An 18,562-nucleotide genomic window follows, 5' to 3' on the forward strand; every position below is an offset into this window, starting at 1 on the left:
GAAATCAGCAAAATTAACTATCTTATTACTGATCATACAGATGAGAAAGAAAAAGAACCTCTTGCTCAAATTGTGGATGGGAAAGAACAGTTTTTAGTTTTCAGCTTCTGTACTTATGTTTATGATTAATTCATTTCTTTATATTGTATTATTGCTATCTAGATGGATATAGCCATGTATACATAGATACATACTTATACGTTGATAAGTTTCAGTATAAAACTTTGACGTTATGTTTTTCCAAGTCCAAATTCTAAGAAATTAGTGAAATATTAAATCTCATAATTCAAGCAGGTCCCACCGAGATTTGAACTCGGATCGCTGGATTCAGAGTCCAGAGTGCTAACCATTACACCATGGAACCAAGCCATACGTGAGGGATTTTTCCATTGAGACAAAAGAGAGCGCATCAGTGCGGGGGCTTTTCTTACATTGATGAAAAGATATCTCAGTTGAATGCTCATAGTGTAAAGAGCGATAATGTGATTTGATTCTTTTCAGCTACATTCTCCATAACAGTGTTAAATGTGCAAACGTTTATCAGGACATGCAATTTACAAAATAATGATCATCTTTGACTGAAGAATATTAAAACATTCTACATTTCCAAACTACTACATCCATTTCTCTGTCTCTCACATGGGTGGCTCCAAAGAGCAATGGTTGGCACTTTGGACTTTGCATGCAAAGGTACCAGTCCAATTCTTTGAGGTACTTCTTTACTACTCTTGACCTTTTCCATTTCTGTCATCTTTGTTTATTGATAGCTCCAATCCAACACCAGTAGGTTGAAAGAGACAAATATTGACTCCTTTCAAAATGTCCAACAGCTTGAACAAGTTACAGAAATACAAACTTTATAATACTTTTACATCACATTCCTAGACAAAATAGTGTGACATTACAAAATCATATCCTGTTTTTCTCAAATGCATTTCAGAGGGCTGATTCCCAGCATTCCTTTTTGAAGATTTCCACACTATTGATAAGGCGAATATAGCACATTTTGAAAGAGATGTTTTCTTAAATCAAACCTAGAGAACCACAATGACGGTATCATTCAGATAGTAGAAATGTTTTTTGTATATTAGTATGGAAATTGTGAAATAAAACATTTCTCATGCTGATTTTCAACAGTCGATCTGCAATCATGAAAAATAAGCTTTTGCTTGGAGGCCTCAAAGGTACTGATCTAATTTTCTTTTTTACAATTATTCACAGATCGTATGATATGCTTTGTACAAATCAGCTATGTTGTTAGATCAAAATTGATTAAAAAGTGACTATCTCAATTTCAGGACATATAGAAGAGGAAGGAGAAGGCGCTCATGTTTCAAATGCGGAGAGGCAACAACTGTTCATTATTTTCACCTCTATTAATTATATGTATTTTTATAATGTATATATTTATATTTTCCGATAAATATACATAGACATATAGCGATATATAGGGAGATACATACATATAAGTTGATACGTACAAGTTTATAAGTAAATGAGATGTTTTTCCAATTAATACTTCTAAGAACTGAATGGAAACAAAATCGTAAAGTTTAGATAAGTCCCACTGAGCTTTGTACTTAGATCCCTGTTTTCAGAGTCCAGATTGACAAGCATAACACCATCAACCCACCTGTACTAGGTTGAGCTTTCTGTTTTGACAGAAGAGATTGCATTCACGGGGAAATCTTAATTTTTATTGCAAAATCTTATCTCACATAAAAAGTACTGTTCAACAGAGTCATAGCGTTACTTGAGTCCTTTGTGCAACATACTTCCCTAACATAGTTCAATGGGCAAGAGTTGAACAGAATAGAAAAGTAATACAATTCTGTTTGTCTTTGACTGTAGAAAATAAAAAATGTGAAATGTCCACATTGCTGCAGCAATTTGCTCCCCTGTCACATGGGAGGTTCCATGGTGTAAAGGTTAGCACTTTGGACTTTGAATCCAAGGATCCGAGTTCAAATCTGGGTGGGACCACTTTCATGACTTATGACCAAATCTTTTTCTGTCAAGTGTATTCATAAATATCATAAATCTAACACGGGTAGAGTGAAACATTAATTTATTGATTGTATTTTAAAAGTCTTTTTGATGTGAGCAAATTATAGAACTTTTAGAAAACATGGAAATTAAATTGCTCAAAATAATGAGACATTTTGTGAGCTGACTCTGTTTTCTCAAACTCATCACAAGGGGCTGATGCAAGATATTACTTGTTTAAATCTTACTGTTATTGATAAGGGGAACAAGGAACTTTATTAATTGGAAAGCCTTCATTAAAAGAAAACTTGAGGAATCAAATTGTGTATTTAGGGGACAGAAGAGATGAACTTTTAAATAACAATCTTGAAATTCAGACACACAGATATTTACACTCTGTTTTTCTAAAGTAAATCCATAACCATGAAGTAGAATCTTTCGAAAGACATGTCAGATGTATTAATCTGAATTCCTCTTTCAAAGAAATGCACAATTAAATGAACTGTGTAAGTCAAGAATGTTGTCAGATAAGAAATCAGCAAAATTAACTATCTTATTACTGATCATACAGATGAGAAAGAAAAAGAACCTCTTGCTCAAATTGTGGATGGGAAAGAACAGTTTTTAGTTTTCAGCTTCTGTACTTATGTTTATGATTAATTCATTTCTTTATATTGTATTATCGCTATCTAGATGGATATAGCCATGTATACATAGATACATACTTATACGTTGATAAGTTTCAGTATAAAACTTTGACGTTATGTTTTTCCAAGTCCAAATTCTAAGAAATTAGTGAAATATTAAATCTCATAATTCAAGCAGGTCCCACCGAGATTTGAACTCGGATCGCTGGATTCAGAGTCCAGAGTGCTAACCATTACACCATGGAACCCCGCCATACGTGAGGGATTTTTCCATTGAGACAAAAGAGAGCGCATCAGTGCGGGGGCTTTTCTTACATTGATGAAAAGATATCTCAGTTGACTGCTCATAATGTAAAGAGCGAAAATGTGATTTGATTCTTTTCAGCTACATTCTCCATAACAGTGTTAAATGTGCAAACGTTTATCAGGACATGCAATTTACAAAATAATGATCATCTTTGACTGAAGAATATTAAAACATTCTACATTTCCAAACTACTACATCCATTTCTCTGTCTCTCACATGGGTGGCTCCAAAGAGCAATGGTTGGCACTTTGGACTTTGCATGCAAAGGTACCAGTCCAATTCTTTGAGGTACTTCTTTACTACTCTTGACCTTTTCCATTTCTGTCATCTTTGTTTATTGATAGCTCCAATCCAACACCAGTAGGTTGAAAGAGACAAATATTGACTCCTTTCAAAATGTCCAACAGCTTGAACAAGTTACAGAAATACAAACTTTATAATACTTTTACATCACATTCCTAGACAAAATAGTGTGACATTACAAAATCATATCCTGTTTTTCTCAAATGCATTTCAGAGGGCTGATTCCCAGCATTCCTTTTTGAAGATTTCCACACTATTGATAAGGCGAATATAGCACATTTTGAAAGAGATGTTTTCTTAAATCAAACCTAGAGAACCACAATGACGGTATCATTCAGATAGTAGAAATGTTTTTTGTATATTAGTATGGAAATTGTGAAATAAAACATTTCTCATGCTGATTTTCAACAGTCGATCTGCAATCATGAAAAATAAGCTTTTGCTTGGAGGCCTCAAAGGTACTGATCTAATTTTCTTTTTTACAATTATTCACAGATCGTATGATATGCTTTGTACAAATCAGCTATGTTGTTAGATCAAAATTGATTAAAAAGTGACTATCTCAATTTCAGGACATATAGAAGAGGAAGGAGAAGGCGCTCATGTTTCAAATGCGGAGAGGCAACAACTGTTCATTATTTTCACCTCTATTAATTATATGTATTTTTATAATGTATATATTTATATTTTCCGATAAATATACATAGACATATAGCGATATATAGGGAGATACATACATATAAGTTGATACGTACAAGTTTATAAGTAAATGAGATGTTTTTCCAATTAATACTTCTAAGAACTGAATGGAAACAAAATCGTAAAGTTTAGATAAGTCCCACTGAGCTTTGTACTTAGATCCCTGTTTTCAGAGTCCAGATTGACAAGCATAACACCATCAACCCACCTGTACTAGGTTGAGCTTTCCGTTTTGACAGAAGAGATTGCATTCACGGGGAAATCTTAATTTTTATTGCAAAATCTTATCTCACATAAAAAGTACTGTTCAACAGAGTCATAGCGTTACTTGAGTCCTTTGTGCAACATACTTCCCTAACATAGTTCAATGGGCAAGAGTTCAACAGAATAGAAAAGTAATACAATTCTGTTTGTCTTTGACTGTAGAAAATAAAAAATGGGAAATGTCCACATTGCTGCAGCAATTTGCTCCCCTGTCACATGGTAGGTTCCATGGTGTAATGGTTAGCACTTTGGACTTTGAATCCAAGGATCCGAGTTCAAATCTCGGTGGGACCACTTTCATGACTTATGATCAATTCTTTTTCTGTCAAGTGTATTCATAAATATCATAAATCTAACACGGGTAGAGTGTAACATTAATTTATTGATTGTATTTTAAGAGTCTATTTGATGTGAGCAAATTATAGAACTTTTAGAAAACATGGAAATTAAATTGCTCAAAATAATGAGACATTTTGTGAGCTGACTCTGTTTTCTCAAACTCATCACAAGGGGCTGATGCAAGATATTACTTGTTTAAATCTTACTGTTATTGATAAGGGGAACAAGGAACTTTTTTAATTGGAAAGCCTTCATTAAAAGAAAACTTGAGGAATCAAATTTTGTATTTAGGGGACAGAAGAGATGAACTTTTAAATAACAATCTTGAAATTCAGACACACAGATATTTACACTCTGTTTTTCTAAAGTAAATCCATAACCATGAAGTAGAATCTTTCGAAAGACATGTCAGATGTATTAATCTGAATTCCTCTTTCAAAGAAATGCACAATTAAATGAACTGTGTAAGTCAAGAATGTTGTCAGATAAGAAATCAGCAAAATTAACTATCTTATTACTGATCATACAGATGAGAAAGAAAAAGAACCTCTTGCTCAAATTGTGGATGGGAAAGAACAGTTTTTAGTTTTCAGCTTCTGTACTTATGTTTATGATTAATTCATTTCTTTATATTGTATTATCGCTATCTAGATGGATATAGCCATGTATACATAGATACATACTTATACGTTGATAAGTTTCAGTATAAAACTTTGACGTTATGTTTTTCCAAGTCCAAATTCTAAGAAATTAGTGAAATATTAAATCTCATAATTCAAGCAGGTCCCACCGAGATTTGAACTCGGATCGCTGGATTCAGAGTCCAGAGTGCTAACCATTACACCATGGAACCCCGCCATACGTGAGGGATTTTTCCATTGAGACAAAAGAGAGCGCATCAGTGCGGGGGCTTTTCTTACATTGATGAAAAGATATCTCAGTTGAATGCTCATAATGTAAAGAGCGATAATGTGATTTGATTCTTTTCAGCTACATTCTCCATAACAGTGTTAAATGTGCAAACGTTTATCAGGACATGCAATTTACAAAATAATGATCATCTTTGACTGAAGAATATTAAAACATTCTACATTTCCAAACTACTACATCCATTTCTCTGTCTCTCACATGGGTGGCTCCAAAGAGCAATGGTTGGCACTTTGGACTTTGCATGCAAAGGTACCAGTCCAATTCTTTGAGGTACTTCTTTACTACTCTTGACCTTTTCCATTTCTGTCATCTTTGTTTATTGATAGCTCCAATCCAACACCAGTAGGTTGAAAGAGACAAATATTGACTCCTTTCAAAATGTCCAACAGCTTGAACAAGTTACAGAAATACAAACTTTATAATACTTTTACATCACATTCCTAGACAAAATAGTGTGACATTACAAAATCATATCCTGTTTTTCTCAAATGCATTTCAGAGGGCTGATTCCCAGCATTCCTTTTTGAAGATTTCCACACTATTGATAAGGCGAATATAGCACATTTTGAAAGAGATGTTTTCTTAAATCAAACCTAGAGAACCACAATGACGGTATCATTCAGATAGTAGAAATGTTTTTTGTATATTAGTATGGAAATTGTGAAATAAAACATTTCTCATGCTGATTTTCAACAGTCGATCTGCAATCATGAAAAATAAGCTTTTGCTTGGAGGCCTCAAAGGTACTGATCTAATTTTCTTTTTTACAATTATTCACAGATCGTATGATATGCTTTGTACAAATCAGCTATGTTGTTAGATCAAAATTGATTAAAAAGTGACTATCTCAATTTCAGGACATATAGAAGAGGAAGGAGAAGGCGCTCATGTTTCAAATGCGGAGAGGCAACAACTGTTCATTATTTTCACCTCTATTAATTATATGTATTTTTATAATGTATATATTTATATTTTCCGATAAATATACATAGACATATAGCGATATATAGGGAGATACATACATATAAGTTGATACGTACAAGTTTATAAGTAAATGAGATGTTTTTCCAATTAATACTTCTAAGAACTGAATGGAAACAAAATCGTAAAGTTTAGATAAGTCCCACTGAGCTTTGTACTTAGATCCCTGTTTTCAGAGTCCAGATTGACAAGCATAACACCATCAACCCACCTGTACTAGGTTGAGCTTTCCGTTTTGACAGAAGAGATTGCATTCACGGGGAAATCTTAATTTTTATTGCAAAACCTTATCTCACATAAAAAGTACTGTTCAACAGAGTCATAGCGTTACTTGAGTCCTTTGTGCAACATACTTCCCTAACATAGTTCAATGGGCAAGAGTTGAACAGAATAGAAAAGTAATACAATTCTGTTTGTCTTTGACTGTAGAAAATAAAAAATGTGAAATGTCCACATTGCTGCAGCAATTTGCTCCCCTGTCACATGGGAGGTTCCATGGTGTAAAGGTTAGCACTTTGGACTTTGAATCCAAGGATCCGAGTTCAAATCTGGGTGGGACCACTTTCATGACTTATGACCAAATCTTTTTCTGTCAAGTGTATTCATAAATATCATAAATCTAACACGGGTAGAGTGAAACATTAATTTATTGATTGTATTTTAAAAGTCTTTTTGATGTGAGCAAATTATAGAACTTTTAGAAAACATGGAAATTAAATTGCTCAAAATAATGAGACATTTTGTGAGCTGACTCTGTTTTCTCAAACTCATCACAAGGGGCTGATGCAAGATATTACTTGTTTAAATCTTACTGTTATTGATAAGGGGAACAAGGAACTTTATTAATTGGAAAGCCTTCATTAAAAGAAAACATGAGGAATCAAATTGTGTATTTAGGGGACAGAAGAGATGAACTTTTAAATAACAATCTTGAAATTCAGACACACAGATATTTACACTCTGTTTTTCTAAAGTAAATCCATAACCATGAAGTAGAATCTTTCGAAAGACATGTCAGATGTATTAATCTGAATTCCTCTTTCAAAGAAATGCACAATTAAATGAACTGTGTAAGTCAAGAATGTTGTCAGATAAGAAATCAGCAAAATTAACTATCTTATTACTGATCATACAGATGAGAAAGAAAAAGAACCTCTTGCTCAAATTGTGGATGGGAAAGAACAGTTTTTAGTTTTCAGCTTCTGTACTTATGTTTATGATTAATTCATTTCTTTATATTGTATTATTGCTATCTAGATGGATATAGCCATGTATACATAGATACATACTTATACGTTGATAAGTTTCAGTATAAAACTTTGACGTTATGTTTTTCCAAGTCCAAATTCTAAGAAATTAGTGAAATATTAAATCTCATAATTCAAGCAGGTCCCACCGAGATTTGAACTCGGATCGCTGGATTCAGAGTCCAGAGTGCTAACCATTACACCATGGAACCAAGCCATACGTGAGGGATTTTTCCATTGAGACAAAAGAGAGCGCATCAGTGCGGGGGCTTTTCTTACATTGATGAAAAGATATCTCAGTTGAATGCTCATAGTGTAAAGAGCGATAATGTGATTTGATTCTTTTCAGCTACATTCTCCATAACAGTGTTAAATGTGCAAACGTTTATCAGGACATGCAATTTACAAAATAATGATCATCTTTGACTGAAGAATATTAAAACATTCTACATTTCCAAACTACTACATCCATTTCTCTGTCTCTCACATGGGTGGCTCCAAAGAGCAATGGTTGGCACTTTGGACTTTGCATGCAAAGGTACCAGTCCAATTCTTTGAGGTACTTCTTTACTACTCTTGACCTTTTCCATTTCTGTCATCTTTGTTTATTGATAGCTCCAATCCAACACCAGTAGGTTGAAAGAGACAAATATTGACTCCTTTCAAAATGTCCAACAGCTTGAACAAGTTACAGAAATACAAACTTTATAATACTTTTACATCACATTCCTAGACAAAATAGTGTGACATTACAAAATCATATCCTGTTTTTCTCAAATGCATTTCAGAGGGCTGATTCCCAGCATTCCTTTTTGAAGATTTCCACACTATTGATAAGGCGAATATAGCACATTTTGAAAGAGATGTTTTCTTAAATCAAACCTAGAGAACCACAATGACGGTATCATTCAGATAGTAGAAATGTTTTTTGTATATTAGTATGGAAATTGTGAAATAAAACATTTCTCATGCTGATTTTCAACAGTCGATCTGCAATCATGAAAAATAAGCTTTTGCTTGGAGGCCTCAAAGGTACTGATCTAATTTTCTTTTTTACAATTATTCACAGATCGTATGATATGCTTTGTACAAATCAGCTATGTTGTTAGATCAAAATTGATTAAAAAGTGACTATCTCAATTTCAGGACATATAGAAGAGGAAGGAGAAGGCGCTCATGTTTCAAATGCGGAGAGGCAACAACTGTTCATTATTTTCACCTCTATTAATTATATGTATTTTTATAATGTATATATTTATATTTTCCGATAAATATACATAGACATATAGCGATATATAGGGAGATACATACATATAAGTTGATACGTACAAGTTTATAAGTAAATGAGATGTTTTTCCAATTAATACTTCTAAGAACTGAATGGAAACAAAATCGTAAAGTTTAGATAAGTCCCACTGAGCTTTGTACTTAGATCCCTGTTTTCAGAGTCCAGATTGACAAGCATAACACCATCAACCCACCTGTACTAGGTTGAGCTTTCCGTTTTGACAGAAGAGATTGCATTCACGGGGAAATCTTAATTTTTATTGCAAAACCTTATCTCACATAAAAAGTACTGTTCAACAGAGTCATAGCGTTACTTGAGTCCTTTGTGCAACATACTTCCCTAACATAGTTCAATGGGCAAGAGTTGAACAGAATAGAAAAGTAATACAATTCTGTTTGTCTTTGACTGTAGAAAATAAAAAATGTGAAATGTCCACATTGCTGCAGCAATTTGCTCCCCTGTCACATGGGAGGTTCCATGGTGTAAAGGTTAGCACTTTGGACTTTGAATCCAAGGATCCGAGTTCAAATCTGGGTGGGACCACTTTCATGACTTATGACCAAATCTTTTTCTGTCAAGTGTATTCATAAATATCATAAATCTAACACGGGTAGAGTGAAACATTAATTTATTGATTGTATTTTAAAAGTCTTTTTGATGTGAGCAAATTATAGAACTTTTAGAAAACATGGAAATTAAATTGCTCAAAATAATGAGACATTTTGTGAGCTGACTCTGTTTTCTCAAACTCATCACAAGGGGCTGATGCAAGATATTACTTGTTTAAATCTTACTGTTATTGATAAGGGGAACAAGGAACTTTATTAATTGGAAAGCCTTCATTAAAAGAAAACATGAGGAATCAAATTGTGTATTTAGGGGACAGAAGAGATGAACTTTTAAATAACAATCTTGAAATTCAGACACACAGATATTTACACTCTGTTTTTCTAAAGTAAATCCATAACCATGAAGTAGAATCTTTCGAAAGACATGTCAGATGTATTAATCTGAATTCCTCTTTCAAAGAAATGCACAATTAAATGAACTGTGTAAGTCAAGAATGTTGTCAGATAAGAAATCAGCAAAATTAACTATCTTATTACTGATCATACAGATGAGAAAGAAAAAGAACCTCTTGCTCAAATTGTGGATGGGAAAGAACAGTTTTTAGTTTTCAGCTTCTGTACTTATGTTTATGATTAATTCATTTCTTTATATTGTATTATTGCTATCTAGATGGATATAGCCATGTATACATAGATACATACTTATACGTTGATAAGTTTCAGTATAAAACTTTGACGTTATGTTTTTCCAAGTCCAAATTCTAAGAAATTAGTGAAATATTAAATCTCATAATTCAAGCAGGTCCCACCGAGATTTGAACTCGGATCGCTGGATTCAGAGTCCAGAGTGCTAACCATTACACCATGGAACCAAGCCATACGTGAGGGATTTTTCCATTGAGACAAAAGAGAGCGCATCAGTGCGGGGGCTTTTCTTACATTGATGAAAAGATATCTCAGTTGAATGCTCATAGTGTAAAGAGCGATAATGTGATTTGATTCTTTTCAGCTACATTCTCCATAACAGTGTTAAATGTGCAAACGTTTATCAGGACATGCAATTTACAAAATAATGATCATCTTTGACTGAAGAATATTAAAACATTCTACATTTCCAAACTACTACATCCATTTCTCTGTCTCTCACATGGGTGGCTCCAAAGAGCAATGGTTGGCACTTTGGACTTTGCATGCAAAGGTACCAGTCCAATTCTTTGAGGTACTTCTTTACTACTCTTGACCTTTTCCATTTCTGTCATCTTTGTTTATTGATAGCTCCAATCCAACACCAGTAGGTTGAAAGAGACAAATATTGACTCCTTTCAAAATGTCCAACAGCTTGAACAAGTTACAGAAATACAAACTTTATAATACTTTTACATCACATTCCTAGACAAAATAGTGTGACATTACAAAATCATATCCTGTTTTTCTCAAATGCATTTCAGAGGGCTGATTCCCAGCATTCCTTTTTGAAGATTTCCACACTATTGATAAGGCGAATATAGCACATTTTGAAAGAGATGTTTTCTTAAATCAAACCTAGAGAACCACAATGACGGTATCATTCAGATAGTAGAAATGTTTTTTGTATATTAGTATGGAAATTGTGAAATAAAACATTTCTCATGCTGATTTTCAACAGTCGATCTGCAATCATGAAAAATAAGCTTTTGCTTGGAGGCCTCAAAGGTACTGATCTAATTTTCTTTTTTACAATTATTCACAGATCGTATGATATGCTTTGTACAAATCAGCTATGTTGTTAGATCAAAATTGATTAAAAAGTGACTATCTCAATTTCAGGACATATAGAAGAGGAAGGAGAAGGCGCTCATGTTTCAAATGCGGAGAGGCAACAACTGTTCATTATTTTCACCTCTATTAATTATATGTATTTTTATAATGTATATATTTATATTTTCCGATAAATATACATAGACATATAGCGATATATAGGGAGATACATACATATAAGTTGATACGTACAAGTTTATAAGTAAATGAGATGTTTTTCCAATTAATACTTCTAAGAACTGAATGGAAACAAAATCGTAAAGTTTAGATAAGTCCCACTGAGCTTTGTACTTAGATCCCTGTTTTCAGAGTCCAGATTGACAAGCATAACACCATCAACCCACCTGTACTAGGTTGAGCTTTCCGTTTTGACAGAAGAGATTGCATTCACGGGGAAATCTTAATTTTTATTGCAAAATCTTATCTCACATAAAAAGTACTGTTCAACAGAGTCATAGCGTTACTTGAGTCCTTTGTGCAACATACTTCCCTAACATAGTTCAATGGGCAAGAGTTGAACAGAATAGAAAAGTAATACAATTCTGTTTGTCTTTGACTGTAGAAAATAAAAAATGTGAAATGTCCACATTGCTGCAGCAATTTGCTCCCCTGTCACATGGGAGGTTCCATGGTGTAAAGGTTAGCACTTTGGACTTTGGATCCGAGTTCAAATCTGGGTGGGACCACTTTCATGACTTATGACCAAATCTTTTTCTGTCAAGTGTATTCATAAATATCATAAATCTAACACGGGTAGAGTGAAACATTAATTTATTGATTGTATTTTAAAAGTCTTTTTGATGTGAGCAAATTATAGAACTTTTAGAAAACATGGAAATTAAATTGCTCAAAATAATGAGACATTTTGTGAGCTGACTCTGTTTTCTCAAACTCATCACAAGGGGCTGATGCAAGATATTACTTGTTTAAATCTTACTGTTATTGATAAGGGGAACAAGGAACTTTTTTAATTGGAAAGCCTTCATTAAAAGAAAACTTGAGGAATCAAATTTTGTATTTAGGGGACAGAAGAGATGAACTTTTAAATAACAATCTTGAAATTCAGACACACAGATATTTACACTCTGTTTTTCTAAAGTAAATCCATAACCATGAAGTAGAATCTTTCGAAAGACATGTCAGATGTATTAATCTGAATTCCTCTTTCAAAGAAATGCACAATTAAATGAACTGTGTAAGTCAAGAATGTTGTCAGATAAGAAATCAGCAAAATTAACTATCTTATTACTGATCATACAGATGAGAAAGAAAAAGAACCTCTTGCTCAAATTGTGGATGGGAAAGAACAGTTTTTAGTTTTCAGCTTCTGTACTTATGTTTATGATTAATTCATTTCTTTATATTGTATTATCGCTATCTAGATGGATATAGCCATGTATACATAGATACATACTTATACGTTGATAAGTTTCAGTATAAAACTTTGACGTTATGTTTTTCCAAGTCCAAATTCTAAGAAATTAGTGAAATATTAAATCTCATAATTCAAGCAGGTCCCACCGAGATTTGAACTCGGATCGCTGGATTCAGAGTCCAGAGTGCTAACCATTACACCATGGAACCCCGCCATACGTGAGGGATTTTTCCATTGAGACAAAAGAGAGCGCATCAGTGCGGGGGCTTTTCTTACATTGATGAAAAGATATCTCAGTTGAATGCTCATAATGTAAAGAGCGATAATGTGATTTGATTCTTTTCAGCTACATTCTCCATAACAGTGTTAAATGTGCAAACGTTTATCAGGACATGCAATTTACAAAATAATGATCATCTTTGACTGAAGAATATTAAAACATTCTACATTTCCAAACTACTACATCCATTTCTCTGTCTCTCACATGGGTGGCTCCAAAGAGCAATGGTTGGCACTTTGGACTTTGCATGCAAAGGTACCAGTCCAATTCTTTGAGGTACTTCTTTACTACTCTTGACCTTTTCCATTTCTGTCATCTTTGTTTATTGATAGCTCCAATCCAACACCAGTAGGTTGAAAGAGACAAATATTGACTCCTTTCAAAATGTCCAACAGCTTGAACAAGTTACAGAAATACAAACTTTATAATACTTTTACATCACATTCCTAGAGAAAATAGTGTGACATTACAAAATCATATCCTGTTTTTCTCAAATGCATTTCAGAGGGCTGATTCCCAGCATTCCTTTTTGAAGATTTCCACACTATTGATAAGGCGAATATAGCACATTTTGAAAGAGATGTTTTCTTAAATCAAACCTAGAGAACCACAATGACGGTATCATTCAGATAGTAGAAATGTTTTTTGTATATTAGTATGGAAATTGTGAAATAAAACATTTCTCATGCTGATTTTCAACAGTCGATCTGCAATCATGAAAAATAAGCTTTTGCTTGGAGGCCTCAAAGGTACTGATCTAATTTTCTTTTTTACAATTATTCACAGTTCGTATGATATGCTTTGTACAAATCAGCTATGTTGTTAGATCAAAATTGATTAAAAAGTGACTATCTCAATTTCAGGACATATAGAAGAGGAAGGAGAAGGCGCTCATGTTTCAAATGCGGAGAGGCAACAACTGTTCATTATTTTCACCTCTATTAATTATATGTATTTTTATAATGTATATATTTATATTTTCCGATAAATATACATAGACATATAGCGATATATAGGGAGATACATACATATAAGTTGATAAGTACAAGTTTATAAGTAAATGAGATGTTTTTCCAATTAATACTTCTAAGAACTGAATGGAAACAAAATCGTAAAGTTTAGATAAGTCCCACTGAGCTTTGTACTTAGATCCCTGTTTTCAGAGTCCAGATTGACAAGCATAACACCATCAACCCACCTGTACTAGGTTGAGCTTTCCGTTTTGACAGAAGAGATTGCATTCACGGGGAAATCTTAATTTTTATTGCAAAATCTTATCTCACATAAAAAGTACTGTTCAACAGAGTCATAGCGTTACTTGAGTCCTTTGTGCAACATACTTCCCTAACATAGTTCAATGGGCAAGAGTTGAACAGAATAGAAAAGTAATACAATTCTGTTTGTCTTTGACTGTAGAAAATAAAAAATGTGAAATGTCCACATTGCTGCAGCAATTTGCTCCCCTGTCACATGGGAGGTTCCATGGTGTAAAGGTTAGCACTTTGGACTTTGAATCCAAGGATCCGAGTTCAAATCTGGGTGGGACCACTTTCATGACTTATGACCAAATCTTTTTCTGTCAAGTGTATTCATAAATATCATAAATCTAACACGGGTAGAGTGAAACATTAATTTATTGATTGTATTTTAAAAGTCTTTTTGATGTGAGCAAATTATAGAACTTTTAGAAAACATGGAAATTAAATTGCTCAAAATAATGAGACATTTTGTGAGCTGACTCTGTTTTCTCAAACTCATCACATGGGGCTGATGCAAGATATTACTTGTTTAAATCTTACTGTTATTGATAAGGGGAACAAGGAACTTTATTAATTGGAAAGCCTTCATTAAAAGAAAACATGAGGAATCAAATTGTGTATTTAGGGGACAGAAGAGATGAACTTTTAAATAACAATCTTGAAATTCAGACACACAGATATTTACACTCTGTTTTTCTAAAGTAAATCCATAACCATGAAGTAGAATCTTTCGAAAGACATGTCAGATGTATTAATCTGAATTCCTCTTTCAAAGAAATGCACAATTAAATGAACTGTGTAAGTCAAGAATGTTGTCAGATAAGAAATCAGCAAAATTAACTATCTTATTACTGATCATACAGATGAGAAAGAAAAAGAACCTCTTGCTCAAATTGTGGATGGGAAAGAACAGTTTTTAGTTTTCAGCTTCTGTACTTATGTTTATGATTAATTCATTTCTTTATATTGTATTATTGCTATCTAGATGGATATAGCCATGTATACATAGATACATACTTATACGTTGATAAGTTTCAGTATAAAACTTTGACGTTATGTTTTTCCAAGTCCAAATTCTAAGAAATTAGTGAAATATTAAATCTCATAATTCAAGCAGGTCCCACCGAGATTTGAACTCGGATCGCTGGATTCAGAGTCCAGAGTGCTAACCATTACACCATGGAACCAAGCCATACGTGAGGGATTTTTCCATTGAGACAAAAGAGAGCGCATCAGTGCGGGGGCTTTTCTTACATTGATGAAAAGATATCTCAGTTGAATGCTCATAGTGTAAAGAGCGATAATGTGATTTGATTCTTTTCAGCTACATTCTCCATAACAGTGTTAAATGTGCAAACGTTTATCAGGACATGCAATTTACAAAATAATGATCATCTTTGACTGAAGAATATTAAAACATTCTACATTTCCAAACTACTACATCCATTTCTCTGTCTCTCACATGGGTGGCTCCAAAGAGCAATGGTTGGTACTTTGGACTTTGCATGCAAAGGTACCAGTCCAATTCTTTGAGGTACTTCTTTACTACTCTTGACCTTTTCCATTTCTGTCATCTTTGTTTATTGATAGCTCCAATCCAACACCAGTAGGTTGAAAGAGACAAATATTGACTCCTTTCAAAATGTCCAACAGCTTGAACAAGTTACAGAAATACAAACTTTATAATACTTTTACATCACATTCCTAGACAAAATAGTGTGACATTACAAAATCATATCCTGTTTTTCTCAAATGCATTTCAGAGGGCTGATTCCCAGCATTCCTTTTTGAAGATTTCCACACTATTGATAAGGCGAATATAGCACATTTTGAAAGAGATGTTTTCTTAAATCAAACCTAGAGAACCACAATGACGGTATCATTCAGATAGTAGAAATGTTTTTTGTATATTAGTATGGAAATTGTGAAATAAAACATTTCTCATGCTGATTTTCAACAGTCGATCTGCAATCATGAAAAATAAGCTTTTGCTTGGAGGCCTCAAAGGTACTGATCTAATTTTCTTTTTTACAATTATTCGCAGATCGTATGATATGCTTTGTACAAATCAGCTATGTTGTTAGATCAAAATTGATTAAAAAGTGACTATCTCAATTTCAGGACATATAGAAGAGGAAGGAGAAGGCGCTCATGTTTCAAATGCGGAGAGGCAACAACTGTTCACTATTTTCACCTCTATTAATTATATGTATTTTTATAATGTATATATTTATATTTTCCGATAAATATACATAGACATATAGCGATATATAGGGAGATACATACATATAAGTTGATACGTACAAGTTTATAAGTAAATGAGATGTTTTTCCAATTAATACTTCTAAGAACTGAATGGAAACAAAATCGTAAAGTTTAGATAAGTCCCACTGAGCTTTGTACTTAGATCCCTGTTTTCAGAGTCCAGATTGACAAGCATAACACCATCAACCCACCTGTACTAGGTTGAGCTTTCCGTTTTGACAGAAGAGATTGCATTCACGGGGAAATCTTAATTTTTATTGCAAAATCTTATCTCACATAAAAAGTACTGTTCAACAGAGTCATAGCGTTACTTGAGTCCTTTGTGCAACATACTTCCCTAACATAGTTCAATGGGCAAGAGTTGAACAGAATAGAAAAGTAATACAATTCTGTTTGTCTTTGACTGTAGAAAATAAAAAATGTGAAATGTCCACATTGCTGCAGCAATTTGCTCCCCTGTCACATGGGAGGTTCCATGGTGTAAAGGTTAGCACTTTGGACTTTGGATCCGAGTTCAAATCTGGGTGGGACCACTTTCATGACTTATGACCAAATCTTTTTCTGTCAAGTGTATTCATAAATATCATAAATCTAACACGGGTAGAGTGAAACATTAATTTATTGATTGTATTTTAAAAGTCTTTTTGATGTGAGCAAATTATAGAACTTTTAGAAAACATGGAAATTAAATTGCTCAAAATAATGAGACATTTTGTGAGCTGACTCTGTTTTCTCAAACTCATCACAAGGGGCTGATGCAAGATATTACTTGTTTAAATCTTACTGTTATTGATAAGGGGAACAAGGAACTTTTTTAATTGGAAAGCCTTCATTAAAAGAAAACTTGAGGAATCAAATTTTGTATTTAGGGGACAGAAGAGATGAACTTTTAAATAACAATCTTGAAATTCAGACACACAGATATTTACACTCTGTTTTTCTAAAGTAAATCCATAACCATGAAGTAGAATCTTTCGAAAGACATGTCAGATGTATTAATCTGAATTCCTCTTTCAAAGAAATGCACAATTAAATGAACTGTGTAAGTCAAGAATGTTGTCAGATAAGAAATCAGCAAAATTAACTATCTTATTACTGATCATACAGATGAGAAAGAAAAAGAACCTCTTGCTCAAATTGTGGATGGGAAAGAACAGTTTTTAGTTTTCAGCTTCTGTACTTATGTTTATGATTAATTCATTTCTTTATATTGTATTATCGCTATCTAGATGGATATAGCCATGTATACATAGATACATACTTATACGTTGATAAGTTTCAGTATAAAACTTTGACGTTATGTTTTTCCAAGTCCAAATTCTAAGAAATTAGTGAAATATTAAATCTCATAATTCAAGCAGGTCCCACCGAGATTTGAACTCGGATCGCTGGATTCAGAGTCCAGAGTGCTAACCATTACACCATGGAACCCCGCCATACGTGAGGGATTTTTCCATTGAGACAAAAGAGAGCGCATCAGTGCGGGGGCTTTTCTTACATTGATGAAAAGATATCTCAGTTGAATGCTCATAATGTAAAGAGCGATAATGTGATTTGATTCTTTTCAGCTACATTCTCCATAACAGTGTTAAATGTGCAAACGTTTATCAGGACATGCAATTTACAAAATAATGATCATCTTTGACTGAAGAATATTAAAACATTCTACATTTCCAAACTACTACATCCATTTCTCTGTCTCTCACATGGGTGGCTCCAAAGAGCAATGGTTGGCACTTTGGACTTTGCATGCAAAGGTACCAGTCCAATTCTTTGAGGTACTTCTTTACTACTCTTGACCTTTTCCATTTCTGTCATCTTTGTTTATTGATAGCTCCAATCCAACACCAGTAGGTTGAAAGAGACAAATATTGACTCCTTTCAAAATGTCCAACAGCTTGAACAAGTTACAGAAATACAAACTTTATAATACTTTTACATCACATTCCTAGAGAAAATAGTGTGACATTACAAAATCATATCCTGTTTTTCTCAAATGCATTTCAGAGGGCTGATTCCCAGCATT

At 33.5% G+C, this 18,562-nt stretch overlaps 9 non-coding genes across 9 annotated transcripts; 1 reads left to right on the forward strand and 8 right to left on the reverse strand.

Annotated features, from left to right (window-relative positions):
- Positions 1-292: 292 nt before the first annotated feature.
- TRNAQ-CUG (transfer RNA glutamine (anticodon CUG)) lies at positions 293-364 on the reverse strand. The gene has a single exon. It is a non-coding gene; the product is annotated as a tRNA-Gln (tRNA).
- A 2,445-nt stretch (positions 365-2,809) lies between these two features.
- On the reverse strand, positions 2,810-2,881 carry TRNAQ-CUG (transfer RNA glutamine (anticodon CUG)). Its single transcript has one exon. It is a non-coding gene; the product is annotated as a tRNA-Gln (tRNA).
- Positions 2,882-4,428: 1,547 nt separating this feature from the next.
- TRNAQ-UUG (transfer RNA glutamine (anticodon UUG)) lies at positions 4,429-4,500 on the forward strand. Its single transcript has one exon. It is a non-coding gene; the product is annotated as a tRNA-Gln (tRNA).
- Positions 4,501-5,326: 826 nt separating this feature from the next.
- Positions 5,327-5,398, reverse strand: TRNAQ-CUG (transfer RNA glutamine (anticodon CUG)). Its single transcript has one exon. It is a non-coding gene; the product is annotated as a tRNA-Gln (tRNA).
- Positions 5,399-7,843: 2,445 nt separating this feature from the next.
- TRNAQ-CUG (transfer RNA glutamine (anticodon CUG)) lies at positions 7,844-7,915 on the reverse strand. The gene has a single exon. It is a non-coding gene; the product is annotated as a tRNA-Gln (tRNA).
- Positions 7,916-10,360: 2,445 nt separating this feature from the next.
- Positions 10,361-10,432, reverse strand: TRNAQ-CUG (transfer RNA glutamine (anticodon CUG)). Its single transcript has one exon. It is a non-coding gene; the product is annotated as a tRNA-Gln (tRNA).
- Positions 10,433-12,869: 2,437 nt separating this feature from the next.
- On the reverse strand, positions 12,870-12,941 carry TRNAQ-CUG (transfer RNA glutamine (anticodon CUG)). Its single transcript has one exon. It is a non-coding gene; the product is annotated as a tRNA-Gln (tRNA).
- Positions 12,942-15,386: 2,445 nt separating this feature from the next.
- TRNAQ-CUG (transfer RNA glutamine (anticodon CUG)) lies at positions 15,387-15,458 on the reverse strand. The gene has a single exon. It is a non-coding gene; the product is annotated as a tRNA-Gln (tRNA).
- Positions 15,459-17,895: 2,437 nt separating this feature from the next.
- Positions 17,896-17,967, reverse strand: TRNAQ-CUG (transfer RNA glutamine (anticodon CUG)). The gene has a single exon. It is a non-coding gene; the product is annotated as a tRNA-Gln (tRNA).
- Positions 17,968-18,562: the final 595 nt, after the last annotated feature.

The sequence above is a fragment of the Lissotriton vulgaris genome, unplaced genomic scaffold, assembly GCF_964263255.1.
Source record: "Lissotriton vulgaris unplaced genomic scaffold, aLisVul1.2 SCAFFOLD_4450, whole genome shotgun sequence".
NCBI classification, from domain to species: domain Eukaryota; kingdom Metazoa; phylum Chordata; class Amphibia; order Caudata; family Salamandridae; genus Lissotriton; species Lissotriton vulgaris.